This window comes from Octopus sinensis, linkage group LG24 (assembly GCF_006345805.1).
Source record: "Octopus sinensis linkage group LG24, ASM634580v1, whole genome shotgun sequence".
NCBI lineage: Eukaryota > Metazoa > Mollusca > Cephalopoda > Octopoda > Octopodidae > Octopus > Octopus sinensis.
The window spans coordinates 29,510,746-29,525,527 of NC_043020.1; the positions used below are offsets into that span (position 1 = coordinate 29,510,746).

Consider the following 14,782-nt stretch of genomic DNA (forward strand, 5'->3'; position numbering starts at 1 on the left):
ACTCAGATTGGCGGACTTTCGGAACGGCTATCACTACCACATGCAGATGGAAAAGGGCAATGAATTGGATGTTTCTTTCTTTCTTTGAGAGAATTTTTTTTTGTTCCCCAAATTTAATTTTATATATTTATGCCCCTCCATGCCTATCCTCACCTCTGGTCATGTTTCATAATGACTGGAAGAGTATGATTCCGGATGTAAACGGCCGAAATGGCCTTCCTCCTGAAGGATATCTGCAGCAATGTTTCTCGACAGGATGTGGAGATCAGAGATCAGAGAATCTACCCAAGTCGAGCCGCAACTTCTCGGCATTGGGGAGTCACAGCCTCCGGTATTATGGGCAAGTGGTTGGAATATCGCAGGTAAGAATCGCAAGACAGATTCTCCCAAGCCGCGCCAACTGACAGGAGACCTAGGGGTAGGTCATGACCGAAAGGATTGGATACTTTACATAATCTCAGTTGATCATGCTTGGAAATCCTGCTGGAAACGCGTGTTGATGGTCGCTTCTGGTGGAACCCTACGGAACAGGTACCTCAGGAGTCTACCCCTACGGCCCTCCTAGGAATCGTGGGCGGAGAAGATGGATGGGCATTTTTGCCTTCTAATTCCATGCCCTTTTCCCAGAAACTTAGACCCGTCTTACGAGATTGGTATAATAGTAACAAAGGACCTTAATATAGCCCTATGTACCCTCTATGCTCGGTTTGTGTTGTTGTTGGTTAAGGTATTAGAAAAAACTCGTTAACTTTGCTCTGTAATGGGCAGCTATCCATTGAGCACTGTGATAGTCTCAATGTGTATTCTCAACTTATCTGAAATAGCAACCAAATCACACTCTATTCACAAAATATAATTAAAAATAAAAGTAAAGTAAATGAAAGACAAATTGCTCCTCGACACTCTGAATGAAAAGAAACAAAAGAAAAAAGAAAAAAAAAGCTGTACGGTCGTCACGCTTGGAAAGGTTTTGTTAGAGTATACATTGAATCCAGTTTCGCTTTTTAACAGATGAAGTATTTTGTTGTTGGGCGTAAAGTATGAAGGCCTTTGTCCGTGTTTACCTACCTGTAAATTGACAACGAGAGCATTTGTTCCGTGTTTGCTTGGCTGTAAAACGAGAACCGTCCTGAGACAAAAAGTATTTGAATTACACTAATATTATAAATTAATAATGAGCGGAGTGGGGGGGGGGTGTTCTTCAAAACAAGTGAGACTATAATTGAATGGGGTTTTTGTGTATATAAGTATATATATATATAAAGGTTTATTTTTATGTCAAGTTATGATAAAAGCAGTTTTGCATTCAACTGAAGGAGCCCTCAATTTTGTTGAATCCAAATTTATTATTCGTTTACAAAAATAGCGTTGGAAATGACTTGGAAGTTTCTGGTTGCTTAACCTTCATCGGACAGTCCGATGGAAAGGTTAAGTAGACCGGGCTTTCGAAGTCACTGTCAGAACATTATTTTTGTAAAAGAGTTGCTTATATATGAGTGGACAAAGAAAAGAAAGAGGCACGCAACACATTTGTCAGGAAACCTTATTGGTGTTTAATAACAGTTTGGCTCGGTACCATGCACCCTAAAAGTTTCGTTTGGCGATGTTTCGGTATTAATATATGACGTCAGTTATAAGTGCGTGTGCTTGACTGTTCAACTTTATTGGGCAGATGAAATGATGACATACATACATACTTATGATAGATTCGCTCATCATGAACGACAAATGGGGGAGTCAGTAATATAAAGGGGTTACCATGTTCTGTGGATATGGATGTGTTTCTTGAGGCCTGTTGGTGCCTTGCAAACGTTTTGCGCAAATGGAACAAGTCGAGGACTCAGTTTTCTCGAGTGCTTGTGGATTATTTACGATGTGTTTTCTTGAGTGAACGACAAGGCCTGCTCGGTTTCGGGTCACAAAACCACAACGACAGGTAAGGTTCCCATGCAGAGGTGCAGCATTTTGCCAGCGTGCCCTCATGCTTGCACGAAGTTGGTCCCGATGTTTGTGTGTCTGTGTGTAATGGTTGCAACTCGATTTTGGAGAATGCCATCATTTGGTTGTTTTCTTAAAACTATGCAGCTAAGAAGAGTCGACCAAGGTGCCTCTTCGTAGTCGCTCGTTTTGCTAGAAATAGCAGCTTAATCACCCTCAATTTACAAGGACTTTAGAATATAAAAGTGAAATGAATGCATGTATTTATGTTATGTTTCCAGTTTGTATAACACGGTTTTATATCTTTCTGGTTTAAATTATTTCGTCTTAGACATATTTCCCAGGAAGGCCACAAATTAGCCAATATTTCGGTTTCCTCTCACAAACTGAAAATGATGGACATAATGATTTTAGCAAAGAAAAATTTTTAAAGTTTTTTTTTTTTTTTCGGGAGATTACACGTATAAAAATATGGAGGGTTCATTTTTTTTTGTAAGGGCTTTTTTTTATATTTCACGCTGCATTATCGTAAAACTACGGCGCTTAAAACCTAGACAACTGAAGAAATTATAGTTTTGGGCGCACTAGATAAATTCTATTCTTTAGAAACCCCCAAAGGCGGTCTCCAGTTTGCCTTCGTTTGGATGTTTATTCAAAGCACAAGGCAAATCAAGGTTGTTGCAGGTAAGATATAAGGAAGTTTGCCTCACCTGCCAGAGCTACTCAAAACGGAAAGCGATAGAAATAGATACAGCAAAGTATTTTGTCCCAACATTATTAGAATTGCGTCAATCCTTCTTCCAAATAAGGCAAGTACATTATTTTATAAACAGACGAAAGACAAAGGTGGAATTTGAACTCTGAACGTAATGATCTAGAACAAAGAGGCTGATATACACACAATTATACACACCTGTACATACAAATATGTTCTGTTACTCACCCAAGGGATTGGTTGTCGAAGACCACTTGGAGAAACTTGTAAAATTTAAGACAGCCTTTGTTGTCCAGTCTAAATAGTGTCTTCAATTGGACTGTGTTTTAAAAATATAACTTGATTACTACCATTGTTTAGATCCCCTATTAATTACTGGTACCGCTCACAGCTGCTCTGTGTGTCGTTCATTCTCCAGTCTTTATTTTCGACCAGCTGTTATTTTCATATTGCGCGGAACAATGCTTTCAATAAATACAACATTTCTTTGTCAAAAACTACAGGAGCCAACCTAATAATACTGCGCTGTCTTTCTTTCGCTTTATTCATTTTATATACACCTCTTATAACTTATCCACTGGCTGCGTATAGAATAGACGATCATATAAAAAAAGTATTACTGTTGTTAAAATCGAATGTAAACTGTCTGCTATATCCGTTGAACCACATTATTAGAGAGAAGTCGAGGATTTGCAGAAGTTGGGAAATAAAACACAGACGAAGTTTGTCAGAGTTTAACATCATTTACAACCCTACTACTCTTTATACACCAGTGGTTTTCAACCAGGGACTACACAGCCCTTGTTGGGGAGGTCCATATACGATATATATATATTTTTTTTTTTTTTACTTTATGAGCAATAAATTATACTTTACGATGCACCAAATATTTTAACAATCTTTTGAACTACAATCCCCAATAATATTTGCTAATAAAAATATAAGATTTTTTTAAGCATCACATGGCTGGAGTAAAATGGGAATTAAAGGGGTCCAAAGATAGCAAATGGTTGAGAAGTCTTTCTTTATACAATTAGAAGCACCACACAATGTCCTACTTCTAATGTTCTTTGTATAGGTATGTGCACAGTCTCGTTTTACACTTCTTTCTATGTAGGCCTGCTCACCACACAATTACATTTACCCTTCTGCTAGTGTGTTCATATAAATAAGGACATGCAATCTTGGTTATTCCTCTGGGGTTATTCATAAATGTTTGGACATCATGAAATCTCAGATTCCCATCAAATGTTGGAGGTCTCCCTCTTGTGTTGGCTCATTTCGTCCACCTGTTATACTGAGGCCATCCTGGGGCACTGCCTTGAAAGGCTTAATCGACCGAATCAACCCTGGTACTTATTCAATCAGACTCTTTTGCCCAACTGCACAGGAACATGAACAAACCAATACAGGTTGTGAAGCACTTGCAGAGGACAAACACACACACACATATATATATATATATATATATATATATATATATATATATATATATATATACGACAGGCTTCCTCACAGTTTCCATCTACCAAATTCACTCACAAGGCATTGGTTGTAAATAAGTCAACCAAAGAGAATGGGGAACCACTGCCTGTGTCTTTCCCAAGAAAAATCATGAATCTTTGAACTTTGACTTTCAGGTCCATAACTACTACCCACACCTGTAAAACAGGTATGGCACCTGAAAAGAGAGAGAGAGAGAGAGAGAATGGTAATAATTATGTGGCTGAGAGTGCTTTGAATCTGTTCTTGCTTAAACAAGATTATTATGTATATGAAAAGGAATATATTTATGTCCAAATTGTTTGCTTATTGTTATCAGTGTTATTGCCAGCAGGTCTTTTGCTACTATCAGTAAAGTGCCTATATATACATATATATACACATATATATATTGTTATACATTGTGTTTGTGTTAAGCAACTAAAAACTCATTATCGTTTGTGTCATAATGAGATTTTGATTGAGGTTTTCATTTATGACATTTTCGTATAAGACAGTCCCAGGCAGTTATTAAAGTGGTTTCTTTATAACAAAGCAATTACATTGTTGGTGGGATTCAACAAATAATTAAAACTCTCATCTAATTGGGTTATATAATTGTTTGTCAGTTATTTCTCGTTTACATGTCCCTATGTGAAGGTGTGTGACCCAGCGTTAGGGTGTTGGCCTTGTGATCGCAAGATCGTGGTTTCAATTCCCGAACCAGCAGCACATTGTGTGCTTGAGCAAAGGACCTTGTTTCCTGTTGCTCTGTGACCACTTTTGACACCTGATGTGTGGCACACTGTGCCTCTGTACAAGCAATATTGATTTGCAGGAAGTGAGCATATGTACTGCACAAACATTTGATTGCTAGAAACAAATCACCTGTGCAGCTTCTTCAGCAAGAGATTCCCAAACCCTCATCTGTCATCCATGGCAGGAGAGTCCATCACCATCATTTAATATCCGTTGTCCATGCTGGCAAGGGTTGGATGGTTTGACAGGGGCTGACAAGCTCAGGAGCTGCACCAGACTCCAGTTCTGATTTGGCAAGGTTTTTACATCTGGATGCCCTTCCTAATACCAACCTCTTTACAGAGTGGCACTGGGCACTTTTACGTAGCATATAGATATATGTGTGTGTGTGTGTGTATGTATATATATGTATGTGTGTGTATATATGTATATGTGTGTATGTATATATGTACATATTCATGTGTATGAATGTGTGTGTATGTATATATATATATATACATACATACACACAGTAATCCCTTGCCATATTACAGTTCCCCTATTGCAGTTTATTATTTAAGCTTATGTCGATTCCTCCATGGTGTTGTTTTGCATTTATAATAGAACAAATATATACAAATCATAAAAAATAATAATATATATATATATATACAAATATACAAATCATAAAAAAAAATAAAATATATATATACAAATTATAATTATCTTAAGGAAGCAAGGGTGGGAATGACCTGTCTCCAGCATGCTCCGAGTGGCGATAGAAATTTTGATAGGATGCTGACCAGATTAATGAATTTTTATCCTTATATTCTATTATGAATTAATAAATAAATATATTCTCTCTTTTACTTGTTTCAGTCATTTGACTGCGGCCATGCTGGAGCACCACCTTTTTTTTTTTTTTAATCGAGCAACTCGACCCTGGGATTTATTCTTTTATAAGCCTAGTACTTATTCTATCGGTCTCTTTTTGCCAAACCGCTAAGTAACGGGGACATAAACACACCAGCATCGGTTGTCAAGCGATGTTGGGGGACAAACACAAACACACAAACACACACACGCATATATATATATATATATATATATATATACAACGGGCTTCTTTTCAGTTTCCATCTACCAAATCCACTCACAAGGCTTTGGTCGGCCCGAGGCTATAGTAGAAGACACTTGCCCAAGATGCCACACAGTGGGACTGAACCCGGAACCATGTGGTTGGTAAACAAGCTACTTACCACACAGCCACTCAAAATATACAGTAACGTTTCTACTTTGCGGGTTTTCGCCTATCGCTGGGGCTTTTGGAACATAACACCCACGATAGTCGAAGGATTACTGTATATGCACACAAACACACACAATGGGCTTCTTTCAGTTTCTGTCCACCAAATCCACTCACAAGGCATTGGTTGGCCCAGAGCTATAGTAAAAAAAAAAAACATTTCCCAAAGTACCATGCAGTGGGACTGAACCCAAGACGACATGGTTGATAAACAAGCTCCTCAACCACACAGCCACAGCTGCACCTTTCTTAATAAAAACTGGACATTCTTTTCCTTCATATTCCTCACACATTCCTCCCATGGCCTTCTGGTTGAAATACGACTCCTAGTTGACAGTATTACTCATTAGTCAATCACTTTAGTCAGTCTACAAAACCTCAACAGTTAAATGTGATTCTAACAACAACAACGACAACAACAACAGGAAGACTGTTGTTTGTTGATGTATGTCATATTTTATGTTTGTTGAGGCTTTTGTTGTTCGTTTCTGAACAGGCTTTAAATTATGCTGCCATGAATTTCAATTTTATGCATTTATTATTTGTAGATATGTACCCGGGTACTCACCTTGATTGTGTGCGCCTGTGGGCGTTGACATTTGTAAAACAATTTGTTAAAGAGAAGACTGTCAGGAGAGAAATGAAATAAAATATAATTTGTATGTGGTTTGTTATACAAGGTGTAAACTGAATTGGTAAGATCTGGGAAAATTCGTCTTTGTGTGTTTGTGTATGTGTGAGAGAGAGAGAGAGAGATCCTTGCACAGGGGCCATGCTTATTTCTGTACTGTTCCAGTTTTAGTATGTGTGTTACTGAAACAATATAATTGTGTGTACAAATAATATAACTCAAAGGTGATGTAGAAGAATGAACAGAGTTGGTATTAGGAAGTAAATGTCCTTATATTTCATGTGTGTGTGTGTGAATGAATATGTGTGTGTGACGTCAACCTAATATATTCCATGTGCACGTCTTTTTGTTGTTTTGTTATTGTTATTTTTAATGTTCGATTATTCGATTAGACTATATATATATTTGACTTGACTAACATATTTATATATATGTATATATATATGGTTTGACTAATATATATATATATATATATGTATGTATATATTTGGTTTGACTAATATATATATATATATATATATATTTGGTTGACTAATATATATATATTTGTTGTCGATTAGTCAGAGGAAGAGTAGTGTTGCCATACCCATGACATTTTTGTAGTTCCACTGTGATTGGTGGGTGGAAGAGGAAGAAAGGAAGGAATCCCTGAGTCAGTGGTTATGTCATCCAACTCTGAACCTTTTTTAAATGCTTATATTTCGGAGTGGACTCCTTCCTGTCATAGGCAAACGAAAGCAAGGCCCTGGTGTTCAAATCGACAGAGGAAATCAAACAACGGAAATGTATTCAACTCATCTGATTTCGGGTCTGATTTAGGCACAAAGTCAGCAATATCTGGAGGAAGAGTTTAGGGTGTTGAGGTCAGTTAAACCGCCCCCCACTACTTACTGGTCCTTTGTTTCATTTTATTAACCCTGGAGGGATAAAAGGCAAAGTTGATCTCCATGGGATTTGAACTCAGAACATAGAAGTTCGGAACAAATACCACAAAGTATTTTACCCAACACTTTAATACTCCTGCTCCCATCTGCTACTAATACGAAAGTCTGTTTTAAGGATTAAGGTAAAAACTGATTTCTTTTTATTTTTATTTATTTTTTAATCTGTTATAGCAAGAGTGAAGGTCTGTGGCCCGGTGGTTAGGGTGCTATACTCACGATCATGAGATCACAGTTTCAGTTCCAGGACAGGGCAGTACATTAGGTTCTTGAGCAAGATACTTCACTTTTCACATTGCTTCAGTCCACTGAAGCAGCAATAGCTCGAAAGTTAACCCTGCCTTGGACTGGCATCTCCATTCAGATGGGGAGTGTTGTTATCTCAGTCACCATGGAAACCAGGTTTTCTTTCTGATATTATGAGTCCTGGGGTTCAGATCTGAGTAAAAAAGTAAAACAGGAAACTTAACCATCCAGCTATTTCCTGATCTGAACAATTCTTTTGATAAGGTTTTTTTGGTACAAGTTTGGCTCTGCTTGGAATTTTTATCCGTGTCTAATTGACCGCTTCGTTATCATTTGTGTATCAGCTGCTGCTTTTGTTTAACCCCGAGTCAACTCTCTTTTAGCAAATCTATTATCAAAGTGTTCTAAAGATAGCGTTCCTCCCCCTCCACTATCACACACACACACAAAACCAATGTGTTGTGAGTGAACGACAGAAACCGCGTGGAAGTCCATGTGTGTGTCTTTGTGTCAGTGTCTGTCCTCGCTCTTGCTTGTCAACCAGTGTTGGTTTGTTTCCATCCCCATAACTCAGCAATTTGGCATGAAACTGATATGAATAAATGCCATGCCTACAAAGTAAGTTCTAACATCAGTTTGCTCAACTAAAAGCCTTCTGAGGTGGTGCTCCAGCATGGCTGCAATCCAATGACTGAAAACAAGTAAATGGTCAAAAACAAGGTGCCTGTAAGTCCTTCTCAATCAAAAGGGATCGCTGTCTTGTGAGCTGCATGGTAATCTCACTACTTCTGGGACCAGGAAAAAAGCAGCCAAGTACATTCTGTAAAATGGTTGGCACCAGATTATAGGGACCCTGCTAAAGGAGGCATTGAAGCATGACCCAATCTTCAGATCCTGTCAAACCATCACATTCATGCCAGCATGGAACATGGACATTAAAAGATAATGATACTTGTGTGTGTAGGCGCAGGAGTTGCTGTGTGGTGAGGGATTGCTATATATATATATATATATTTCTTTACTACCCACAAAGGACTAAATATAGAGAGGACAGACAAATGGATTAAGTCAATTACATCGACCCCAGTGCGTAACTGATACTTAATTAATCGACCCCGAAAGGATGAAAGGCAAAGTCGACCTCGGCGGAATTTGAACTCAGAACGTAACGGCAGACGAAATATGGCTACGCATTTCGCCCGGCGTGCTAACAATTCTGCCATATACACACACTCATACATACTGGGTGACACATGAGAACGTGGCCTGCGTTCTGGAGCACAGTTGAAGCCATATCATTTCACATGTGCACAGCAATTCAAGATCGATGACAAGAGATAACCAGTGAATTACTGCACATGGCTTGCATCTAAATAGCAGTCAAAATCACACACTGACACCTGCAGACGAACGGCTGGGTGCTTTTTCAGGTGTGTAACTATATTTTTGTGTTTACACCATGCTACGGAAACCGGACTACTTTTTCATGCACTACCCTGTAAATATATACCTTCATATCATCCATTGTCCATGCTGGCATGGGTTGATACACACACAACATATTTACTAATCATCATCATCATTTAACGTCCACTTTCCATGCTAGCATGGGTTGGACGATTTGACTGAGGTCTGGCAAACCAAACTCCAATCTTGATCTGGCAGAGTTTCTACAGCTGGATGCCCTTCCTAATGCCAACCACTCCGAGAGTGTAGTGGGTGCTTTTTATGTGCCACCAGCACGAGGGCCAGTTTGGTGGTACTGACAACGGCCACGCCCAAATGGTGCTTTTTATGTGCCACCTGCACAGGAGTCAGTCCAGTGGCACTGGCGAATGATATTCTAGTATAATACAATCCACACTTTTTGTAGCTAAAACTCAGTGCAGCCGTAGTTATATTCAATGTAAACAAAACATCTTTTTTTCCTTGTTTGCATCCATACATTATATTCAAAAGTGAAAATGGGTACAATTTTTCACTAGTGTAACTTTTTGCACTTTAGGCTGTAGTCTTTTAAATGAAATAATCACCTTGAAACAATAAGTCAGTGAAACAACCACACCGCCAACCATTGTATGTGTTAGCTACGCCCACAATGTTTCATAGCCACAGACAATGGACCGTGTATATTAGTAGTTAGGCATCTCAGGCTTCCCACTTTCCCTAGCTTCATTTTCACAGATTTATTGTTTGTGGTTTTCTCTCTCTCTCTTTCTTTTCATTTTTCTCCACCACCACCCCTATAGACTATATTGCTCTCCAATTTTGATTGTAATATTTTTCATTTTTTTCTCTGTTTGAGAGGTACAACAGACGTGTGATTATTATGTCACAAGACGAAATCTTGAAGCTGAGCCAATTGGCAGGAAACCTAAGGTCGGACAATGAAAGAGTGGGTTGGATTTGATATCCATAGCAACTGTTGGTCAGAAAGTCTAATGATGGTTGCTTCTGATAGGACCCTAGATAGAGCAAGTGGGTGTTGAGAACCCTATTGCCATGAGAACTCTCCCAGGATTAGTGGGCAAAAAAGATGGGCAGATGAATGCCTTTGTCTTTTCATAGTAAATTTCTCACATTTTGCACCACAAAAATATGGGGTATAAATATTATTCCCGAGGGTGGCAAGCTGATAGGAACTTGGTCAGGCCACTTAGAATACAGAAGTAAAGAAGTGCTGATCTCTCAAAGTAGATGGAATATGTGGAAGAGGGAAACCCAGGAAGACATGGGATGAGGTACTCAAGGATGACCTCAGGATGTTGAACCTTTTATACGATAAGACAAAGAACTGAAATACCTGGCCCCTTGCAGTACTCAAAAAAAAACCTGTCCTCCACAGTAGCAGTGTTAAGGCCAGTTACCCTGGTGGAGGGGATTGGCCAGCAAGAATCTGGTGCCGGTGCCACTTAAAAGCACCCAGCACACTCTGTAAAGTGGTTGGCATTAGGAAAGGCATCCAGCCATAGAAATCAAGCCAAATCAGAATGGAGCCTGGTGCAGCTCCCCAGCTTGCCAGTCCTGGTCAAACCGTCCAACCCATGGCAGCATGGGCAATGGACATTAAATGGTGATGATGATGATGTAGTGTTTGGCAGGTGATGGTGTCTGTGCCAGTTAGAAATTATTTATAAAGTTTGCGAATTTGGATAAATTGATTTAGGCACTGGCGTGGCTGTGTGGTTAAGAAGCACAGTTTGCAACAGTGTGGTTTGGGGGTTCAGGCCCACTGCACAGCACCTTGGGCAAGTGTCTCCTACTACAGCCCTGAAACAACCAATATGTTATGAATGAATTTGGTAGACTGAAACTGTGTGGAAGCCTGTTTGTATATATAATAATTATATGTGTGTGTGTATATATATATATATATATATATATATATATATATATATATATATATATATATATATATATATATATATATATATATATATATATATATATATATATATATATATAGAGAGAGAGAGAGAGAGTTTCTATTTGTTTCTTTCATTGTTAAAAAAAAGTTTGTTTTCTATGTTTTTGTTTTTTAAGTTCTCGTTTCTCATTTTGTTCACGTTTTTTTTTGACATCCTGTACTCATATATGCATATACATATATATATATATATATATATATGTATGTATGTACATATATGTATGTATATGTGCATATATTTGTATATTATATATATATATATATATATATTCTAGTAAAGTATACACCCTGTACCCAACAGCACGAAAGGAGCAGGTGTTATTACAATAACAATGATCTCATGAATATTCATTAAGTATTTGGTGGGGCTTTTCGTACAGGATTTAGGTATGATTAAGTTTTCCCTCATAATCCACCAGGGCATCCCCCTGCTCACTTTAGCCTTTTCTTTTTTCCTTCTTTTAATCTACAAATCTAGATGCTGGCATCATTGTGTGGATACGAAGCTTGCTTCCCAGTCATGTGGGGGTCTCGTCCCACAGGCAGCCTTTCACTTTTCCTATTCAAAGGGGTTTTGCAGCACAATATTTACATGCGCTGTCATGCATGGCTCAGTGGTTAGAGCATCGAGCTTACGATTGTGAGGTTGTGAGTTCAATTCCCGGACCGGGCTGCGTGTTGTGTTCTTGAGCAAGACACTTTATTTCACGTTGCTCCAGTTAACTCAGCTGTAGAAATGGGTTGCAACATCACTGGTGCCAAGCTGTATCGGCCCCTTTACCTTTCCCTTGGATAACATCGGTGGCGTGGAGAGGGGAGGCCGGTATGCATGGGCGACTGCTGGCCTTCCACAAACAACCTTGCCCAGATTTGTACCTCGGAGGGTAACTGTCTAGGTGCAATCCCATGGTCATTCATGACCAAAAGGGGTCCCCTCTTCCTCATCACTTATAGCTTTATGTGATGTCCCCTCAAGAGACAATAGTCCCAAAAAGGATTTTATACATATATGTATATATATATTCGTTTATCATTTTACTTGTTTCAGCCATTAGACTATGGCCATGCTGGAGCACTACAGACGATCTTACCAATCAGTCTAGCAGTGGAGGTTCTATAGGATGTTGGATAACAGCCTGTTTATATCACCCAGCCCTTTTCAGAGTCAGCAGTTATGGAAGATAATACGGTGAGACAGCTATGTGTGTGTGTGTGTGTACATACATGGAGGACTTCCTCACAGTTTCCACCTTCCAAATTTACTCACAAGGCATTGATTAGCTTGGGGCCATGGTTGAAGACACTTGCCAAAGGTGTCACACAGCGGGGAATGAACCTGAAAATTTTTGTTTTTGCTTTTTGCAGGATCACTTCTCAGGTACTGGGAAGTGATCCCGGTACTGGGCTGGGTTCGTACAATTCATTTGCGAAAACTGTATGTTCAAGCTATGTACACACACACACATTCGTATTCAAGTCTTCACCACCTGAAGGACAGCAGGTGAGGAGGAACTCTGAGCAAAATCAGAGTTTCCAAATGCACTCTACTATTAGTATTAAGTGTTTGTTTAACCCAAACACACACACACACACACATATTTATGTACAGTGATACATATCTATGTAACGTATATGTGCCTTGAAATTCGAAATGTGGCATTACCCATTGTTAAAGTATTATGTGTGTTTATGGTGTCAGGTTCCACTTCTTGACTTTACTATACAAATCTGTATATTGTGTGAGTTTACTTATTAGATATGAGTGTATATAAGACACTACAAAACAGTAACCGTCACTATCTCCTGCTTTCCAACATATTAACCTTTTTATGCCTTTTTATTACAAAAAAAACTCTTAACATTTCAAACAATGTTTCTCTTATAAAAAGAAAAACGACAAACTTAAAAGTTACGATGAACTCTGAGGAGTCTTTATAAGTGAACAATATTATGTTGATTCTGTAAGGCCTTGAGTTGGCAGAACCAGTAGCATGCCAGGCTATCTTGATGTTCTGAGTTCAAATTCCACCAAGGTTGACTTTGTTTTTCATCCTTATGGAGGTTAAGTACCTGTCAAGTACTGGAGTCAAACATTATTATTATGTCATTAATAAACATTATTATTTTGTCAATAATGAATAATATTATTATGTCAAGGCAGCTACTTAGCAGAATCGTTAGCATGCCAGGCAAAATGCTTAGCAGTATTTCGTCTGCCACTACATTCTGAGTTCAAATTCCGCCGAGGTCTACTTTACCCTGGGGTTGATAAAATAGGTGCCAGTGAAACACTGGGATTGATGTAATCAACAAGTCCCCCCCCCTGACTATACTTCCGACCTTGTGCCTATAGTAGAAAGGGTTACTATTATGTTGATTCTCTAAGGCAGTGAGTTGGTGGAACTGGTAACATGCTGGGCAAAATGCTTGGCGGCATTTCATCTAGCTTAATGTTCTGAGTTCAAATTCCACCATGGTCAGCTTTGCCTTTCATCCTTTCAGAGTCAATAAAATAAGAAGCAGTCAAGTTCCAGGGTCAATGTAATCCACAAGGCCCTTCCCTTGAAATTTCAGGCTTTGTGCTTGTAGCAGAAAGGACTTATTTTGTCGGTTCCCTATTCTTACTGTATATCCTCATTTACATGCAGACATGGGTTGGACAGATCTGACTGCGTCTCAGCACTTTTTGTGGTCATTCATATTCTTACAAACTTTACAGCAGAGAAAAACCATCAGTTTTTGTTGTCGCATCATTCTCAGGTCCACTTTTCCATGCTTGCATGAGTTGGACGGAATTTATTGCAGCAGAGATTCTACACCTGGATGCCTTTCCTGTCATCAACTCTCACCTTTTTTTCCAACCAATCTAATATTTTTCTATGGCCAAACATATTTTGTGCAGAATATCAGAAATGAACGACACTGCTTGTATGACAGTGACACTCGTTTACAGCTATCATATGATATCAAAACAAAGAGACACCCAAGCATACACATGCTCAAGCACACAGACATATTCACATATAAAACCATAAAAACCCATATCAGGTACCAGCTAAATACTGGGGTTGATTTACTAGAGGAATCCCTTGCTTCAAAAAATGCTTGCCTTGCATTACCAGGAATAATTAAAGTGTCTGATGATTGTTGCAGATTATGAACATTTCCAAATCTTTGTGTGTGCATGGGTGTGTGTGAAATTTAATTTTTCATATCAAACATACTCACAGCCCACTTGAATTGGCTCAAGAGGAACAAAGTTTTCTTGCATGTTGCACGGGTTAATAATTTAAATAAACATCTTGCTCGTTATCTCACTTAACAGAGACAGAACACAATGAGACGTTTGATAAGTTAT

At 38.7% G+C, this 14,782-nt stretch overlaps 1 protein-coding gene across 6 annotated transcripts in view; it reads left to right on the forward strand.

Moving 5' to 3' along the window:
• The window catches only part of LOC115223877 (J domain-containing protein DDB_G0295729), a 38,983-nt gene that overhangs the window by 4,038 nt on the left and 20,163 nt on the right, over positions 1-14,782 (forward strand). Inside the window, exon 2 of one of the 6 annotated variants that reach the window (XM_036512847.1) lies at positions 11,805-11,811. The exons of 4 other annotated variants lie outside the window; for them this stretch is intronic. The gene's annotated coding sequence lies outside the window, so the exon portion shown is untranslated. Of the gene's footprint in view, positions 1-8,590; positions 8,616-11,804; positions 11,812-14,782 lie in introns of those variants that run through there. One more of the 6 variants, XM_036512848.1, reaches the window with a different exon arrangement.